The following is an 8,843-nucleotide window of genomic DNA, read 5'->3' as shown; positions in this document are numbered from 1 at the left end:
AAGGGGGAGGGAGTGGAGGGGGGATGGAGGAGGGGGGAGGGAGGAGGGGGGATGGAGAGTGGAGGGGGGAGGGAGGAGGGGGGATGGAGGGAGGGTGGAGGGGGGATGGAGGGAGAGGTGGAGGGGGAGGGAGAATGGAGGGGGGAGGGAGAATGGAGGGAAGGAGGAGGGGGGAGAGTGGAGAGGGAAGGAGGGGGAGGGAGAGTGGAGCGGGAAGGGAGGAGGGGGGACGGAGAGTGGAGGGGGGAGGGAGGAGGGAGGAGTGGGGAGGCAGAGTGGAGGGGGATGGAGGGAGAGGTGGAGGGGGGACGGAGAGTGGAGGGGGGACAGAGAGTGGAGGGGGGACAGAGAGTGGAGGGGGGACGGAGAGTGGAGGGGGAGGGAGAATGGAGGGGGGAGGAGGGGGGAGAGTGGACGGGGAAGGAGGGGGAGGGAGAGTGGAGGGGGGAGGGGGGGAGCAGAGGGGGACAGTGAATGTGGAGGGGGGAGCAGAGGGGGAAAGTGAAGGGGGGGAGGAGGGGGGAGAGTGGAGGAGGGGAAGAGTGAAGGGGGGAGGAGTGGGGGAGAGTGGGGGGGGGAGGAGGGGGAGAGTGGAGGGGGGAGTGGAGGAGGGGAAGAGTGGAGGGGGGGAAGAGTGGAGGGGGGAGGAGGGGGGAGAGAGTGGAGGGGGTGAGAGTGGAGGGGGGAGTGGAGAGGGAGTGGAGAGGGGTAGGAGTGAGGTAAGAGTGGAGAGGGGGATGAGGGGGGAGACTGGAGGGGGAGAGTGGGATGAGGGGGGACTGGAGAGGGGGTTGAGGGGGGACTGGAGAGGGGGAGGAGGGGGTAGGAGGGGGACAGAGTAGAAAGGGGGAGGAGGGGGAGAGTGGAGGGGGAGTGTAGAGGGGGAGGAGGGAGGTAAGAGTGGAGAAGGGGATGAGGGGGACTGGAGGAGGGGGGGAGATTGGAGGGGGGGGAGAGTGGAGAGGGGAGGGACAGTGGAGAGGGGGAAGAGGAGTGGAGGACAGTGGAAGGGGGAGGTTGGGGAGGAAAGTGTAGGGGGGAGGAGGGGGGAAAGTGTAGAGGGGAGGAGGGGGGAGAGTGGAGTGGGGGGGGAGACTGGAGGGGGGAGGGAGACAGGAGGGGGGGGTGAGACGAGAGGGGGAGTGAGACTGAGGGGGAGTGGGAATGGGGGGAGGGAGAGTGGATGGGGAAGGAGTGGGGAGGAAGGGAGGGAGAGTGGCGGGAAGGGAGGGAGAGGGGAGGAAGGGGGAGGCAGGAGAGTGAGAGTGGAGGGGGAGTGAGACTGGAGAGGGGGAGTGAGACTGGAGAGGGGGAGTGAGACTGGAGAGGGAGAGTGGAAGGGGGAGGGAGTGGAAGGAAGGGAGGGAGAGTGGAGGAAGGGGGGGAGTGAGACTGGAGAGGGAGAGGGGAAGGGGGAGGGAGTGAGGAGGAAGGGAAGGAGAGGGGAGGAAGGGAGGGAGAGGGGGAGGGGAGGAAGGGTGGAAGAGTGGAGGAAGGGAGGGAGAGTTGTGGGGGAGGGAGAGGGAGGAAGGGAGGGAGAGTGGAGGGAGGGAGAGTGGTGGGGGGAGCGAGAGGGAGGAAGGAAGGGATAGTGGAGGGGGAGGCAGATTGGATGGGGGAGGCAGATTGGAGGGGGAGGGAGAGTTGAGGGGGAGGGGGTGAGGAAGAGTGGAGAGGGGGAGAGTGGAGGGAGAGTGGAAGGGGGGAGGGACAGTGGAGGAGGGGAGATAGAGTGGAGGGGGAGTGGAGGGGAGAGTTAAGGGAGCGGGAGATTGGAGGGGGGAGGGAGAGTGGAGGGGAGGGAGAGTGGAGGGTGAGGAAGAGTTGAGAGGGTCAGGGAGAGTAGAGGGGGAGGGAGAGTGGAAGCAGATTGGAGGGGGGAGGGAGATTGGAGGGCGGAGGGAGATTGGAGGGCAGAGGGAGATTGGAGGGGGGAGGGAGAGTTGAGGGGGAGCGGGGAGGAAGAGTGGAGAGGGGGAGAGTGGAGGGGGGAGGGAGGGAGAGTGGAGGGGGGGAGAGAGAGTGGAGGGGGAGGGTGAGTGGAGGGGGGAGGGTGAGTGGAGGGGGGAGGATGAGTGGAGGGGGGGTGAGGGGAGGGAGAATGGAGAGTGGAAGGGGGAGGGAGAGTAGAGGGGGGAGGGAGAGTGGAAGGGGCAGGGAGAGTCAAGGGAGAGAGTGGAGTGGGGGAAGGAGAGTGGAGGGGGGAGGGAGATTGGAGGGGGGAGGCAGATTGGAAGCGGGGGAGGAAGAGTGGAGAAGGGGATAGTGGAGAGGGGAGGGAGAGTGGAGGGGGGAGGGAGTGTGGAGGGGGGAGAGAGAGTGGAGGAGGGAGGGTGAGTGGAGGGGAGAGCGAAGGGGGGAGGGAGTGTGGAGGTGGGGAGGGAGAGTGGAGGGGGGAGGGAGATTGGAGGCGGGAGGCAGATTGGAAGCGCGGGTGGAAGATTGGAGAAGGGGATAGTGGAGAGGGGAGGGAGAGTGGAGGGGGGAGGGAGACTGGAGGGGGGAGAGAGAGTGGAGGAGGGAGGGTGAGTGGAGGGGAGATCGAAGGGGGGAGGGAGAGTAGAGGGGGAGGGAGATTGGAGGGGGAGGGAGAGTGGAGGGGGGAGGCAGATTGGAAGCGGGGGAGGAAGAGTGGAGAAGGGGATAGTGGAGAGGGGAGGGAGAGTAGAGGGGGGAGAGAGAGGGGAGGAGGGAGGGTGAGTGGAGGGGAGAGCGAAGGGGGGAGGAAGAGTGGATGGGGAGGGAGATTGGAGGGGGAGGGAGAGTCGAGGGGGAGGCAGATTGGAAGGGAGGGAGATTGGAGGGGGAGGGAGAGTTGAGGGTGGAGGGGAGGGAGAGAGTGGAGAGGGAGAATGGAGGGGTAGAGATTGGATTGGGAGGGAGAGTGGAGGGGGAGGGACAATGGAGGGGGAGGGAGTGTTGAGGGGTATAGTGGAGATGGGGAGGAAGAGGAGGGGGGGAGTGGAGGGGGAGAGTGGAGGGGAGGGGGAGAGTGGAGGGGGAGGGAGAGGGAGAGTGGAGGGGGAGAGACAGTGGAGGGGGAGAGAGATTGGAGGGGGTGGGAGAGTTTAGGTGGAGGGACAGTTGAGGGGGAGAGTGGAAGGGGGAGGAAGAGGGAGAGTGGAGGGGGGGAAGGAATAGTTGAGGGAGAGAGTGGAGGGGGAGGGAGAGTGGAAGGGGGGTGAGTTTAGGAGTGGAGGGAGAGTGGAAGGGTTGGAACAAGCGCCAAACCTAATGAATATGGGTATACATTATGAAACGCTGTATGATTGGAACGCTGTAAAGCAGGGCCCTACTGTATACAAAAGTTTTTCCTGTTCCAGCAGGACCATCCAAGAAAAAGCACTTATTGGTATCATCGGAATCATCATGCACTGCGTTTAACATTGTATAAACAACATGGCGGTGATCATTGTTCAGTTTTTTTGTGTTTAGAATCACTTTGCCCTGTCCTGCTAAAATGTCGAAGGATTCTGAATGCAGAGATACTGGCAGCATTCCGACTGAGGGCAGCTTTAAAAAAAATTCAAATTGAGACCATACGCTTGCAATAGTTCATTGATTTCTGTAAGAGCGTACAGGGGCTTCGTTTCTGATCAAGTATTCGCTTAATGATTGTTTATGATTTTCCCTGATATGTTTCTGATACGTTTTCTAGTTCTCCAAAGCCACATATGATTGCAAACAGATGTCTCAAATAGATAAGCATTCTTGTTTCACTTGCTTCAGTAAAAGTGTCGTGCCACATCTTATCGTCCATTAGAAGGCCTAATTGTTGACAGGCTTTTTGGAATGTGTTGCATTCTATTTGTAACGAGTGCTCACCAAAAACAGGACGGGGTCGCGAGGCTGAGATGGGGATATTGGTAAACACCAACCTACAACTGCGTAACCGCATCCGGAGTGCAGAGTGAAGGTCATGTAGCCGGGTCAGGGTAGGAGTGGTCAGAATGGCCATGATACTCGCAGTGGTCTAGGATGGGAGAAGTCGGGTGGTCGTTGTACGTAGCCAGGGTCCAGGGGTAGAGAAGGTGGGAGTCCAAATGCAAGCCGAGGTCAAGGGTCAGAGAAGGCAGAGGTCCATGTACAAGCTGAGGTCAAAAGGTACAAGAGAACAAGACAGAATGCACAGAGCAACAGCAGGGCAGCAGGATGCGTGAGGCAAGCACTACGTAACATAAACAAAGTTTATGCTCAGCCAATTTGCATCAGGGCTTGCTGAGCATACAGTATAAGGAACAATGGGAGATTCACTCCAGCCTGTGAGCAATGAATAATTAGAGATAGACGGTCCACTGATAGTCAGGGGCGGAGTGTATCGTAGGTGTGTAGTAGCTGATAGTATTAACCCTTTGCGCATCCCTGGTAATGTGGCGCCGGCGTGTAGTGTGAACAGGAAAGTCCTCCGGGGCGGAGCCTAGGTTCGGTCCTGGTAGGAGTAATGTGGCGCTTGCGTACGCGCGAGGAGCGTCACCCGAGATGTCACGGGGGGTGAGGCCTAAGCCCGATCCATGAGGTGTCCCCCAGCCTGGCAACACGACTCCTGTGCACCCCCTCAGTGAGGCGTGTCACTCAACATGTCACGGGGCGGGACCGACGTCCAATACTCACACTACTCCATTTACAGTTTTGAGACTTGAAAACGTTTAGCTCTAACAACACGTGTTAGTGAACGTTATTTGCGCATACTACTATCTTGAATGCTTACGACCGGCATCTATCTATGACACTTTTCTTCCTCTCAAACGGCGTTTCCATTTGACAACAGTTTTGTCGAAAGTATAATGTTTCGGTATTTCCATGTAGTTCAGAGCTCTTATCTATTTGATTAAGTTCAAACAATGCTGGAAGCATAGTTTTTTTTCTCAGTTCTCGGTGTAAAGCTGCTTCATTACCTTCACTACAGATTACTTGTTGCTGATCTGACAGATGAACAGCTAATCGTATAGTTGTGTGCAATTTTTCAGACGTGAACTCATTTAAGTGCCACATCACTTCCGGAGCACTAACATATCTTCCATGAAGGAAAGTAAGTATTTCATCATGTTCAAGAACACCATTTGCGGACTCTTTTTGGAGTTTAACGGATGCAGCATTACAGTATGTCCTTTATATACATACTTGTAAAGATATTCTACCCTTAACAGATGCACATGCTTCCACATTGATATGCGCATTGAATTTCTTTGAGAGCCACGGATTAAAAGGAACTATCCATCGATTGTCTATGGTATATTTTCCAATTTGAGCTGTAATTCCTTCTTTTCATCGGTATATCAGAGATCTATTGACATTCTATTTGGTTTGTTGATTGAACTCTTTTGGAAATCCTTTACAGCAAGTTCATGCAGGGTGATATTGGATTTACATTTGCACAGGGTCCATGTACCATACATTTAGTTACAATCTCAAATAGTCTTTGGTTTATCTCTTTGTTAGGAATTTCAGTGGTGACATATTTGTCGATATCATCTTTGGTTCTGACCTTTGAGTTTGCATCAAGTGTGAGCAGCATATGTGCCTGGGGTAACCCACTTTTCTGAAATTCTATAACATAGATAGATGTAGCCGATTACAACACCAAATATATTTCTTTTTAGAATATTGTCAAGTTTCTCTTGCAGTTTGATTTTGAAAACACACACAGTTATATCATGTCGGTGTTGTAGTCTTTGAGTCCCAGACATTGCGTTTAAAATTTGAGGCCAAGTAGGGTTACATGTAAAAGTTATGAATAGGTCTGTCTTTCCAAATGTACCCACTATTGCCATTGCATCCTGATAGTTTTGCTGCATATATCGTGGACTTCCTTAACACGTAGATGGAAGAATAATAATTTTTCCTGCTCTTACTGTACGTACTCATTTTCAGCTCTTGCTTCTATTGCATCCAACAGTCCTCTATATTATTCATGGGTTATGGTGACGTCAGACGCATGACGTACACCAGGAAGGGACGGTCTGTTTACATGGGGTCTGAAGATAAGGTGGTATAGCGCTGGACATAGAAATTTACTTGGTTCCTCTCCCTGGCCATACCTAAGTGGATACGAAGGTAACAATGCTATTAGTGCCACACTAACGCGACCCGTAGGTAACGTGGCAATTTTGCTATACTTGCACCTTCGAGGTACACCACCTCCCCTGGTCACGAGATACACGAGTATCTGTACGTATATCCATTTGTGATCAATGTATATGGTCTTAGATACAATGAGAAAGATACTCATATGGAGAGAGACCTTTCTATGTACCTAACATGCGCTATTTTGGGTGGCTATAATCACTATCAAGGCAATCTAACCTTTATGTGAAGCTTAACAGTATATCTGTATATACATCTCTTTCCACCCTCTATACCTCCAATACCTTATATACTTATGGGACACCTTTCCTTATGAGCATAGGTTATATTTAGATACCAGCTTACCCTATATTCAGCTGTCTCTCCAGTTGGGGATTTTATATCCGTTGTCTACATGTTTCCCTATTCGTGTGTTTTGTTTATTGGTTTAATAATTTTTTATTATTTTTTTATTTTAATAACGCTTTTGAGTCTGTTGCTATGGGGTCTTTTGGATCCCTCTTTTGGTCCTATTAAATATACAATATCCATTCATTAACGACATCTATAACTGGATGTTGTAACTTCAGAGTGCAATGTTATAGGGCTTATAGTGACCCCTGGTGGCCACTAGTTCAAGTATTAAATAGTTCATTTTCCCTATGCACCAAGTTTTTTACCTATTACTACTAGGTGAGCGATGAGTAACTATGTTCATGTGACTTTCTCCGTATGGAAATAATAATGGGTAAACCATCGGGTCACAGTTCCTTTACATAGGAGATATAGTTTTTCAAGTATCACCTTCCGGATCAATACAAATGTTCCGTTCAGCAGTAGATTTGCCATCGTCTCCGACATATATAGCTGCAACTTCAGTTTGGATGTAGGGGCATTATATCTTCTTATAGGTCTAGTTCAGGATCTTCCATGAATACCATTTTTACTTTTATAGTTGGATTGGTTTAATGCATTTCATGCATTTGTTTATAGGATTCAGCAAATGGATTTGTTTTTCATAACATTAAGTCCAGTTGTAGCATTACAATTTCACTACAGCCTCTGTTTAATTGGTTCTCTAATCGTTTTGCAGTTGCTTCTCCTGAATCAAAAATATACCACTGTCCATATCCTGGTTTGTTTGTCGATTTTGCGTATAATGGAGACACCATATGATAAATGTGACCTTGTATTAAGTACATGGAGTAAGGTCCATGTCCAGTAGGTGCCTTTATTTCAGTTCCCATTGATGCAAAAGATAGAAAAGAATTGTACTTTCTGGTATGATCTCGGGGTCATTTTGTGCTTCTGGTGTTACTTCTGTCACTAGCTTTTTTAATAGTTCAGGTGCTTCTGTTAAAGGTTCCAGACAAACGTTCCCATCATGACAAAACTGTGTGTATTTCTTTGCCCTGTTTAGTTCAACGGTCCAATAATTAGCTTTACAAAATGTACACGCACTTGTTGGATTACGGGGGGAGGGAGGGGGGATGTTATTAGTTAGTTTACACATATCTAAGTAGTGGAACAAATGAAGCTCTGTTTACTAAATTGTGCAAAGCCCCATTCACTTAAAGAGGCAATCCTTTGTCAGGGAGGATGTATGCGTGTGACTATATCTGTATCCTCCTCATCTGTGGCTAACATAGCATGTTTCTGACATTACAATTTTAGGTACACTTAATTTCCCAGAATCTCTCCAGTTGGTATTAATAAATATACGTCCAAGACTCTGGGAGCGCAGATTGTAGAACCAAAAAATGAAGAAATAAAAAACACAATATAGTGCAGTACTGTATGCCTCGGAACCAAAAAAAGGTGTTTAGGACTTTGATCATGCTATATGTATCATGTGGATAATACTAGACCCATGATACATAAAGCTTGGCTCCCTGCAGACGCACTTACCAGAATGCCCTCTTACTGTCTCTGTACGTTCTCCCTAACTACCAATTAGACTGTAAGTCTAAGTCTCGCACAGTTTACAAAAGGAGCACGATAAGGAACTTATTGACAATGCAATAGATGAAGCTAACCTCGTTCAAAGAAAGCATCTTTTAAAGTATGAAGGTAAAAAGTCTAAAAGAAATAGCCGCCGTACGGACACATTCAGTGGTGTTGACACTGCATCTACGCCAACTGATGTCACACTTACACATCAGGCCAAGAAAGGTAACTTTCCAGTGTTTATTACTCAGTTTAATGATAAACATAAAGCCATTCAAAGGGCGATAAATAAACACTGGAATGTCCTCTCTTTTGACCCAGTTTTGGGTACATTAATTCATTCTAAACACAAAATTGTATATAAAAAAGCACAGAATCTAAAAAGGTTACTGGCTCCCAGTCAACTACGTACGCTCTGCATAGTGCATTAATGATGGCACTATGAGGTCACATTTGGGATTAAGAGGTAATTATAAGTGCAGTAAGTGTAAAGTGTGCCCGAATCTGTCAACTAAGATGGTGATGGACAGGACCGGCGTGCGAGTGACGCCCCGAACTCCGTGACACGTGCGGGTTGGCGCGCGATTGATTCCGCCCCCTCTTGCTCTAAGGACATCCAGAACTGGCGTGGGAGTGATGCGCGCTCCAGGCTCCACCCCATCCTCCGTGACGCATGCGGGTCGGCGCGCAATTGGTTCCGCCCCCATCCCTGATTAGGCTGCATCCTAGGGCACACCTCTGTGCACCAGCAGCCTATCGATGGTTACTTCCTGATTCCGCCCTGGAGGCCTTGCCTTTATATACCTTGCTGCTGCCTTCAATCTTTGCTGAGC

The sequence above is a fragment of the Ascaphus truei genome, chromosome 7 (genome assembly GCF_040206685.1).
Source record: "Ascaphus truei isolate aAscTru1 chromosome 7, aAscTru1.hap1, whole genome shotgun sequence".
Taxonomy (NCBI): Eukaryota; Metazoa; Chordata; class Amphibia; order Anura; family Ascaphidae; genus Ascaphus; species Ascaphus truei.
The sequence above is the reverse complement of the archived record's forward strand: the minus strand, read 5'-3'. Positions refer to the sequence as shown.